The sequence below is a fragment of the Aptenodytes forsteri genome, unplaced genomic scaffold, assembly GCF_000699145.1.
Source record: "Aptenodytes forsteri isolate BGI_AS27 unplaced genomic scaffold, ASM69914v1 Scaffold91, whole genome shotgun sequence".
NCBI lineage: Eukaryota > Metazoa > Chordata > Aves > Sphenisciformes > Spheniscidae > Aptenodytes > Aptenodytes forsteri.
The window spans coordinates 1,272,901-1,284,080 of record NW_008794115.1 but is presented as its reverse complement, the minus strand read 5'-3'; positions in this window follow the sequence as shown (position 1 = coordinate 1,284,080).

Genomic DNA, 11,180 nt, shown 5'->3' with positions numbered 1-11,180 from the left:
GCGGTGCCTTGGGAGCTGCACGAACGGGCAGCTGCCTTCGTCTGATACCCGCGTTGGAAAATTGGCCGTTTTGTGGAATTTCAGCTGCGTCGATGGGGAATGTCCTCAGTTTTATAGCTGAGCAAAACACTTAATCTGATTCAAAAATAGAACAATTCGTCTTCAGGGTATGTTTTTTTGCTTTCTATTTTTCAGTTAGATTTTTGTCCTGTGTAACATCTCATTTATAGAAATCGAAATAAATGCTCACACTCTTACAAAGTTTGCGTACTTACTTAGTTTCTTTGGCCAAAGCTCTTAGCTACATTCAACCAAATTTGTAAGGGTTTTTTTAATCTGCTTGTTTCTTTTTGTGAATAAAAGCAATCCAGAATATTGACCAAAAAAAAAAAAAAAGGAAATGTGAAAAAATAGGAACAGATTAAAATACGAGCATTTTGGTGGAAAGTTTGAGAGTCAGTATATGTATTAATACATGAGGATGTGGAGCTCTGAGGAGCAAGGACTGAAAGCGGGTGGAATCTCATGCCTGCCAAAGAGCTGCTGAGATAATCAGGGATTTAGAAAGACTTTCTCCAAAAGTGCCTTGTATGGACCCCATGGTAGAGTCATGGAATTACAAGGATCGTTAGGGATATCTGGAGATAATTCGCTCTCCACACACACACAGAGGAAAGCGCTAGTGCCTGCCTGCTTTAAAATGAGTGAAAATGAGGATTTCACAACCTCCTTGGGACCCTGTTCTAGTGTTTCACCATCCTCACAGTGAAAACTTTTCCTAGTGTTAAATCAACATTTCACTCATTACAACTTATGCTGTGTTGTTTCACTGTGCCCTTCCAAGGAGGGTTGTGGCCTCATCTTTTCTATCTACTCCCATAAGGGAGTTGTAGACAGCACTGAGTTCTCTGCTGGAGGCTGAACAAGCCCAGTTCTTTCCATGTCTCTTTGGACATGCTGTGCTTCAGCTCCATTACTGTCTTGGTGGATTCTGCAGGAGGGTTGGCTTAATGAGGTCAGCGTGTGTGTTGACCAGGGAAGTGTGTGGCTGGTCTTCATCACCTCAAGGCCACACTGTTGGAAGATACTCAGCCCAGGACCCTGGTTCCTTTCCTGGCAAAGTTGTTGCGCAGCCTGTTGGTGCCCAGCCTTAATTGTTGCAGAGTTACTTCACGGGTTGGATAAGCCCAGAGGCCTGTCTTCATCTTTGTGAGGTTCATGCTGGTGCATTTCTGCAGCACGTCACAGTCCCTCAGAAGAGTGACCCTGCCTGCCACTCATTCCTCATCCCCTGCTCCACCACATCCTGGTTTGTAATCACAGCAAACATGCTGAGGGCACATTCCTTCCTATTGCCCTAGTTGTTGATAAGAACATTAAAGAGCATTGGGCTCAATATCGGTCCCTGAAGAATGGCACTAGTACCCAGCTACCACCTGGACTTTGTACACCTAATGACAACATTTAGTGCCTAGCAGTCCAGGCAGTTTTCCATCCACTTTCTAGTCTACCTATCCAAACAACAGTTCATCAGTTTGTCTGTAAGGACATCATTGAGGCTTGTGACTTGCAGTGTTAGAATTTGTAGGTTATTAGTACCTAGGGTATTACTTCCCATTTCACATGTGACTTTGCAAATGAACCTACTGAGCTAGACTTTCTGGGCTTTTTAGTGTTTTTAATTGTTTACTTTAGAGGAGAGAGTTACAATAAAACTGAAATGTTTGCATAAACACTAGTGGATGGTCAGGTGCTGATATCATGCACTAAAATCAGATGTACTTTCACCCTGGTACTTTACTGGCTAACACTGTGGGAGAATGCGGCTGCACTGTGGTTGTGAGAGGTCAGAAGAGCAGGAGAGACCCTGCTCTTTGTATGCAGCTCCCACATTCATCTTTCTGGAGGGAACCCCGTCAAGCTTTCGTAACAGGGTTTAAATGCCTCAGAGCGTGCCTTGGGCACCTCCAGCACAGGCAATGGAGAGAAGTAGAGTTAAATCAAGAAGAAAACAGGAAGTCATAACGTTTTCCTGCCTCAGCACCATCTCATTGTGAAAGTCAGTTAGGGAAGAAAGGTGGGGTGGGCTGGTGGGGTCAGAACGGGGCTGAGTCTTCACCTGTTAGTTTTGAGGTGAAATGACACGTTCCTTCTCTTGACTTTGGATCTCATAAGCCTCCCGGAAGCTAGGGGCGCATTTCTGCAAAGTTTGAGTGTGGAGCTGGTAGCATGCAACACACAGAGACCTGGCTTTGGTTTACCCATAGCATTCTCTATTTCTTTGTATAGAAAATTGCTAATACAAACTCTGACTCCATCTTTGTACTTGAGTGTAGGGGTGAAGGGGAGGAGTGAAGTCTGTTTTCGTGTACAATTTCAGGTTCTGGTGAGGATCTGGACTTTTTTTGCAGCCATCTACAAAAAAACCTGAATCACCACTTTGGCAAACACATTGAGGACTGTAATTTGAAATGGCCGTTACACAACATTTGTAGGCATTAAACAGTTTTGAATCACTGCCACACAACGAGTGAATGTTAAACAAGGCTGCAGACAAGAATCCTGTATCAAGCTGGGGTGCTTTCAATAGAAGCCACCCTTCCCTCTGGCTTGAGAAGAGAAATAATTTTTACTGAAGAAATCAGAGTTTATTTTGTTTTGGTTTTCCTCAGGGTTAACCATTTACAGAGGGATTGCGTACGGAAGCCCTATTTCATTCTGGGTCAAGCGAACCTTCTGGAATCTTTTGCATATGTCTGTATATTTTAAGTAATCTAATTTCACAATAGATTAGAAAGTGTCTTAGTAGTGCTACATCAGTTTGATTTTCATGTTCAAGGTTTATTTTCCTGAAAAACAAATTGAACTTTGAAGTTCCTAATTTTACTGACACTGAATGCTCTTTGTGTTTTAATGTTTTCATTAAAAAAGTAAATGAAAGTAGGAATTCTTTTGTGGCTTAATTGCTCACTATTTCATTTTAAGATATGGAAAATTATTCTAGGCTATCAGAAATGTATTGATATATACATTTCTTGCTAATTTTTAGCAAAATATACTCTCAAACATTTACTTTTCAAAATATACTTTCTGCAGCATTGTGGAAAGATAGTATGCATTAAAGAAGTGTCAGAATTATTTCAAATTGACATTATGAAAACTTTGTATTTCCTTGTAGTGTTACTGAGTTGACTGTGTCCTGGCAAACTCTTTCAACACACACATTTTAAAACACTGAAAAGTAAATTATCCCTGACAAATAGGGATGAAGAAAAAGCAAAGGCATTCAATGCTTTTTATGCCTCAGTCTTTAATACTGACAATAGACCTTGGGCTGCCCGGTCCCCTGAGTCGGAGGACCATGACTGTGGGAACAGTGACTTTCCATTTGTGGACACTGAGATTATAAGGGATCAGTTATATCAGCTGAATGTTCATAAGTCCATGGGGCCAGATGAGGTTCATCCCAGAGTACTGAAAGAGCTAGTGGCTTTTACAGCAGGATCCTTCTCAATCATCTACCAAAGGTCTTGGGAGTCTGGGGAGGTCCCTGCTGACTGGAAACTAGTCAGTGTTATTCCAATTTAGAAGAAGGGCATGAGGGAAGACCCAGGAAACTATAGGCCTGTTACTCTAACCTCAGTACTTGGAAAAATTATGGAGAAGATCATGCTGGGTGCTGTCGAAAGGCATTTAAAGGACAAGGCAATTGTCAGGCACAGCCAACATGGGTTCACAAAGGGAAAGTCCTGTTTAATTAATTTGATATCCTTCTACGATAAGGTCTCCCACCTAGGGGATGAAGGGAAGGCGGTGGATGTCGGTTTTCTGGATTTTAGTAAGGCTTTTGATACTGTCCCTCACAGCATCCTTCTGGACAAGTTGTCCAACTGTGAGATGAGCAGGTACATGGTGTGCTCGGTAGAGAACTGGCTGAACGGCAGGGCTCAAAGGGTTGTAGTGAATGGGGTGACATCTGGCTGGTGACCAACCTAGGGGATGAAGGGAAGGCGGTGGATGTCGGTTTTCTGGATTTTAGTAAGGCTTTTGATACTGTCCCTCACAGCATCCTTCTGGACAAGTTGTCCAACTGTGAGATGAGCAGGTACATGGTGTGCTCGGTAGAGAACTGGCTGAACGGCAGGGCTCAAAGGGTTGTAGTGAATGGGGTGACATCTGGCTGGTGACCAATCACCAGTGGTGTTCTTCAGGGCTCAGTTCTGGGTCCAGTTCTGATCAATATTTTTATCAATTATCTGGAGGCAGGAGTTGAATGCATCATTAGCAAGTTTGCTGATAATACTAAACTGGGAGGTGGTGTTGACTCTCTTGAGGGATAAGAGGCCTTGCAGAGGGATCTAGGTAGATTGCAGCATTGGGCAATCACCAGTGTCATGAAATTTAACAAGAACAAATCCTGGATTCTGCACGTGGGATGGAGTAATGTTGGACGCAAGTCTAAATTGGGAGGGGAATGGCTAGAGAGCAGCCCTGCAGAAAGGGATCTGGGGGTGCTGGCTGACAGAAGGCTGAATATGAGTCAGCAGTGTGCCCTGGCAGCCAAGAGGGCAAACCGCATCCTGGGGTGCATCAAATGCAGTATAACAGCCAATCAAAAGAGGTGATTATCCCGCTGTATTCAGCGTTGCTGCAGCCTCACCTTGAGTCTTGTGCACAGTTCTGGGCCCCACAGTTTAAGAAGGATGTTAAGGTACTCAGATCTGTCCAGAGGAGGATAACAAAGCTGGTGAAAGGGCTGGAAGGCGTGTCCTGTGAGGAGCAGCTAAGGACTTTGCGTTTGTCTAGTCTGGAGAGGAGGCTGAGGTGCAACCTCATTGCTCTCTACAGCTTCCTGAAGAGGGGAAGTGGAGAGGGAAGTTCTAGTCTCTTCTGCCTGGTGTCCAGTGGCAGGACACGTGGTAATGGTTCACAGTTGTGTCAGGGTGGTTCAGACTTGACATTAGGAAATATTTCTTTACCGACAGGGTGATCAAACAGTGGAACAGGCTTCCTGGAGAGGTGATTGATGCCCCAAGCCTGTCAGTGTTTAAGAGGCATTTGGACAATGCCCTTAATAGCATGCTTTAACTTTTGGTCAGCCTGGAGGTCGTCAGGCAGTTGGACTTGATGATCGTTGTAGGTCCCTTCTAACTGGAATTATTCTTTTCTATTCTAAAGTAAGACATACACTTTTGCCTGAGTAGTTTACTTCAGATAGAACTGCGATTAACTGTTGTGCTGTAGTGGATCAAGAAAAGCAAGATCACTTCAGGGTTGGAAATACAGACAGGTGTCCCTAGAATTTGCTTGTTTGCAGCTTTACAGAATTAGTCTTTATTTTCTTATGTTAAAGGAAGAACTGCAGAAACTGACACACCAGCAGTTCAGGTCATCTTTCCCTTGTGCAAGCTGAAAAGGAAGCAGTGAGGTCAAGGGTACACATGCATTTTAAGTCTGATACAGGAGGGGGAAAAAATTTAGAATTTAGTATAGGGCAATCCAATGATTATTCTACATTATCACAGACATAACATTAGATCAAGCAAAGAAACTAACATATACTGGTATACATGAAGATACCAACAGCTGACTCAGCCACAAACCACTCAATTACTAAAAAAGAAAAGGGAAGTTATTTTCAAATTTCTGTTTCTTGCCAGCAGGTTTATTTCAGTTTTTAATCCAGTGACCAGTAAAAATACCAAACTGGAATGAGACAGAGTGATCTGAATGTGTGATCTTCCTGAATGTGTGATCTGAATGTGTGATCAGTGATCGGTGTTGGGTTGACGGTTGGACTCGATGATCTTAGAGGTCTTTTCCAACCTCAATGATTCTATTCTATGAATAGGCGCCCCATGTCATCACCCTGTCGTGTGGGGCTCTGCAGAGCAGGCCCAGGGAGTGATCAGAGCCCCACAGCTGCCCTGGCACCTCAGCTGAGATCCTACAAACACCCCAGCTTGCACAATGGCGTATCTGCATCCCAGGCTCCAGCCCAGGTCAGAGGGAGCCTACATCCAGTTTTCACAAGCCCAAGCTGGATGTGTCTGGTCCTCACTACATCTTTCCCTTACAGTGCTCTGCCTGGGGCCCTGCAGCCTTCTTACCCAGCAACAACTCCTGCTCTTGGCAGGGTCATGCTGCACGTTGAAGGCCCTGGGCTATAGCTTTGAGACGTACCTTTGGATGACTCTGGTTTTGGCTTACAGAACAGTCTGTATAAATGCCAGTGACACACCAGAGCTTGGGGAAAAGAGCAGATTCTCACGTCAGTTCTGGTTTCCCTTGTCAAAGAGCCCTCAAGACTGGCCATCTCAGCCTCAGAGACCAAAACCCACCAAAGACTATGGCCATCAGAGCTAACAATGCAGCAACAGTCTCATGGTATTATATACCTATACCTTGAGTAGTATGTTTGATTAATGCTTGGATTTAGCTGTTACTGCTACATAAATAATACTGCTTTTTAAAACATAGGTACAATCACCCTTTACAGGAGACCAGCCGCAGCACCACATTTGCACAGTATCTTTAGAAGACCTATCATCTCATATGTGGTTCAGCCAAAGACAATTACTTTCAAATCAAGGAGGAGATTTTTGTAGTTCACTCTGCAAAAACAGGACTGTACCTATACAGAGAAAGAAAATTCCTTGCTCCCTTTGGTCATGGTTAGAACAGTCCACTGCTGTGTCTCTTTCCAGGTAAGAAAGGTTAAGGAGGCTGTGAGTTTTGCAAAAGCCATAGTCCCTCCAAAATAGAAAAAGTTATTCGTGGGAAGATGCTTTCACAGGGCAGGTTTAGCTCACCAAAGCAATCTGTGTGCTCTTGCTCCTCCAATGTCAGCAAGATAAAAAGCAACAGCTACATTTTTTACAGGGAGGAAACAAGCTGGACTTTGAAGCAAATGTGAAGACACATGTTAGGTACTACACACAGCGTTCAATATGAAAACACATTCTCCCATGGCTACTAGCTTATGACACTGAGCCACGCCATGGCCCACGCAGCCTTGCAATGGCTCAGGGGATGCTGCTTTCACAGGGGGGAGAAGGATTTTCTAGTGCATGGTCTTCTAAGTCCCAGAGAGGATCTAGATTGCATATCCAGCATGGAGATGCTCAGATCAAGCAGGACTGATTTCATGTGGTTTGATTGGGAGAAGACAACTAGGAAGAGGCAGCAAGTTTCAATGTAAGCACATAGTCTGGATATGCAGCTGGGAGAGGGATTGCCACTTAGGGCTAGGAAATATAGAATTTCTGTTCGGTGTTGTTATCTATGCATTTCACATGCCCACTCTCCCTATCATCTTGTACTGACTTCATTTTGTTCTTCTCTTCCTTTTATTATTGGGCTTCAGCGACAGATTCTGCGACATGTTCTGTTTGCTACAGACAACCCTGTAACTAGCAATAAGGGGAAGATCATTATTTTTTTCTGGATTATCTTTTCCCATCTACCTCTATTTTTGACAACATTCTGACTTCACTTTCTATTTTTCTACTTTGTTTTTCCACCAGGTTGTTGACTGCATCTGTTGCATCAACAACACTGTCCTAGGACAGCCCAGCAAAGGTAGCACTGAAATCCACGTACATTCACTGGGAACTGAGATTTTCTGAAGAATAGGTGTTCTCTGTATCCTCTGCTCTTTGCTCATCCATGATATTCTGCTGTTTATCAGTTCTTTGTATACTTGCTCAACGCTGCCGATTGCAGAGCAGGCACTTGTTGCCTGATTAACAGATGGTTGTCTTTCAGGGGCCAAAGTACAGCATCTGGAGTTGCTACCCAAGAGGCACATTATACATCTCCCCAGAAGATTTCCAGGGAAATGGAAATTGCCCCATTAAGCTGTGGTAGATAACAACCCACAGAGCAGCTTTTGGGAAGAAGAGTCCAGAAATAGTAGCAGGTAGGTAAGTACCATTTACCTGAGGTGTAAGATGTTGTAAAGTACCATGTAATAATGGCAGCCACAGCTGCATATACTTAGGTTAACCATACAGAGGAACAGTTCCCTGTCTCACCAAGTAAGGTCAGGATGTAAACTCCTGCCTTGCTTCTATTCAAACACAAACCATTACATCTACATCTTAATCTGCCATAATTTAGATGCTTTGTCAGTGATATAATGCCATTCATGTACAATGGAAACTGCCCTTTCAAATGAAATACCCTCTTACACACCACTTTCCTTCTCACAGAGTCTGGCTTCCATGGATATTGGTACCTATGGGGCAGAAAAGATTATGCCAGGCAAGATACTCTCCCTGTTTGAGCAGTGTGCCTTACACAGTCATCTGCTGTCAGAGATGACAGAGATGACTGTCCCTCTGCATAGCCCCATCTGAGGAGAAGAGCACTTCCAGTCTCATTCACCTAATAGCAATGCCAGGACCAGTAATATCTCTGGGGTGGAAGGAAATATCTCATGGCTGTGCATATGTGCATATGTGAAGCTCTGTAGCTTCAGCAGGACTGTAAATGATTCAACACTTTCTGCAGCATTAATATAGCATCCATGAACATTACGTAGGTCTCTAAGAAACAGCTTAGAGATGGCAATGTCACCAGGTTGCCCCAGTCTACCAGCAGTACGATCTGGCAGCAAAGCACAGCTGTCTGCACAGCTGTAGAATCACAAGGAGAGGAATTTGCCAGCAATATTGACCTTAGCTGTGTCTGTTCCATGCTCTCACTGCCACAACTGCCAGGAAATCGGTTCGGCTTGGCAATAACCTGTGACCCCTGCCACTGCTGAGGGGGCAGCACACCATGTTGGGAGGGGGGAGGACAAAGGGGAGGAGGAGGAATGGGAGTATGTAGAACTCACTTTGCTGTTGAAGGTTTTGTGTTATGAAACTGCAGCTCTGAGATACAGCCAGAGGCACAGTGCGGTGAAGGGAATGCACCTTCCATCTCCCCAGAAAGCATTAGCTGTTGAATTGCTACCATCTGTCTAGCTAGTGCAGTTCCTAGGGAGGCTAGAAGCCTTTCCTGTCACCATCCCTGGACGTATTTAAAAGATGTGTAGATGCGGCACTTACGGACATGGTTTAGTGGGCATGGTGGTGTTGGGTTGATGGTTGGACTCGATGATCTTAGAGGTCTTTTCCAACCTTAATGATTCAATGATTCTACGATTCCACTGGTTGAGGCCTTTTGCCTCATCCAGTGGACACAGTGCAGCAGAGGCTTGGTATGTCTGTGTACAGTCTTCTCAGCCACCTTTTGGCTCATTTTTTTCTCCAGGTCCTAAAACAAGATCAAAAGGAAGTGTATCTTTCCATTTCCCCTCTCCTACAGAGCCATCTACCTAATAGTCCATGAACTGAGGGCAGAAATTCCAGCAGCCAAGCTGTCATGTATCAGCAACAGACCCAGCTGTGTTTCTGAAGCTCAGGGACACTGTGATCTAAGACACTTGATGCTGAGATTCCCCTTGGCGTCACTTCCTGCAAAATCCATCAGAAGCAAAATTATGGGCTCACTTTGGAGAGATCAACTGCAAAATCCCACTTCTGAGGCAATCCCCAGGAAGATAGGCAGTCGAGGGGTGTTTGGTACACATGGATTCCCAAGGAATATGCTACTTAATCAGCATGAGCAAATCTTGTCTGTGCTCCAAATTTCTGATACCCTGAGAAAGATTTACCAAAGCAGATCAATCAGTTCTTTTCTTAACAGGTAAGGAGAGATTATACCTTTCACTTCAGGCATGCAGTTCTTGTAAAACAGCACTTCTACCTGCTACTTCAGGATGAATTCAGCAGTTAACCTTTTCACAGTGTCCTTTGGTTAACCTGAAGGCTTGTGCTTCTGGCTCTTCCCCCTGCCCCAGTCCCTTGGGGTAAATTCAAGTCACGCAAAAATTATCTATTTGTTTTGCTCTTCTTCTATTAGTAAATTGATGAAACTTGACTTGTGGAGGACATTACACAAAAATGAGGGTATGCAGAACTGGATGACCTACAAATACATTACTGTAATGCATATTTGTGTTGTGTTCTCTGTGACTTTCTCAGCATGTGGTATTGGTATTGGTCAGTAAATGTCAAACCCTACAAAAGTTATATGATTTCCTGTCCTTTTGTGTACTGTTAATGTACAGTTAATGACTTTGTGTGTTGAGGAAGCTCACTAAATACTATGCCAACACCATTCATTTGTTGAACCAGACACCCTGTTAATAACACAGACAGATGGTCTGGTGATAGAATTATTTTAGTATGTGAGTGAGCAATTATCTGAGACCAAAGCTGACATCTTTATTTCTTGATGCTGTATCATTTGTAGTTCTCAACTGCGTTTACTCCTTTTGTTGCTAACTCATCATTCTCCATGTTGAAGTCTTAAAAATGAAAAGTAATCATTTCCTTTCATACTCTGCAGCCTCCTTTCCCACTATGTCTCATTATATCTGCTGATGCTGCCTCAAGCTGCCATGGTGTACAGAAGAAGATGAAGGGCAGTTTGCAGTATATACATTTTTTGAATTTGGCCTTGCTCTTTGGAAGGAAAATGACATAGCAAAATGTCTTAAGGCCAGGCAAACTTGTTCACATCTTGAAATCATACAGGCCCAAAGTGTTCCTGGCTCTCCATGTTGGACTAGACATAGGTAGAAAGGAAGCATATGTTGCAAAAGAGTAGTAATAACCCTCTGTACGCAGGAGGGATATGGCCTATGATCAACAGCAGGTGAGTAAATTGCAGAGCAAGAGCAAATTGTAAGAGAGCTAATACTTCAGGTGTTGCAAAGCCACATGTTCTAGCAGCACCAGTATGCATAATTACCTCTTTCAATTAACATGATTATTATATGAATTTTTAAAGAAATATTTTCTAATTACTATGCAAAGCTATCACAGCTAACTGTTAAGGGTCTTTTTTTTTTAAGATGGTAAGCCATACCAACATTATGCTATGTATCTCATTTCATTACTAGTCTGTTGCATGAAAAATTATTTCCATTCCTTGTTTTGAGTGTAGTTCCTTTTCATTTCAGTTCTTGGCCTCAGCTCTTGAACTGAGCAGTTTATCTTCAGTTACTGAACAAGACTACATGATGGCCCAGGCTCCTAGTACTCAAATAAGCTCTGAATTGCTTCTTAATATCTCTCCCCATACCCCCTCTCCAAAAAAATCAAACAACCTCCAAACCACCAAAC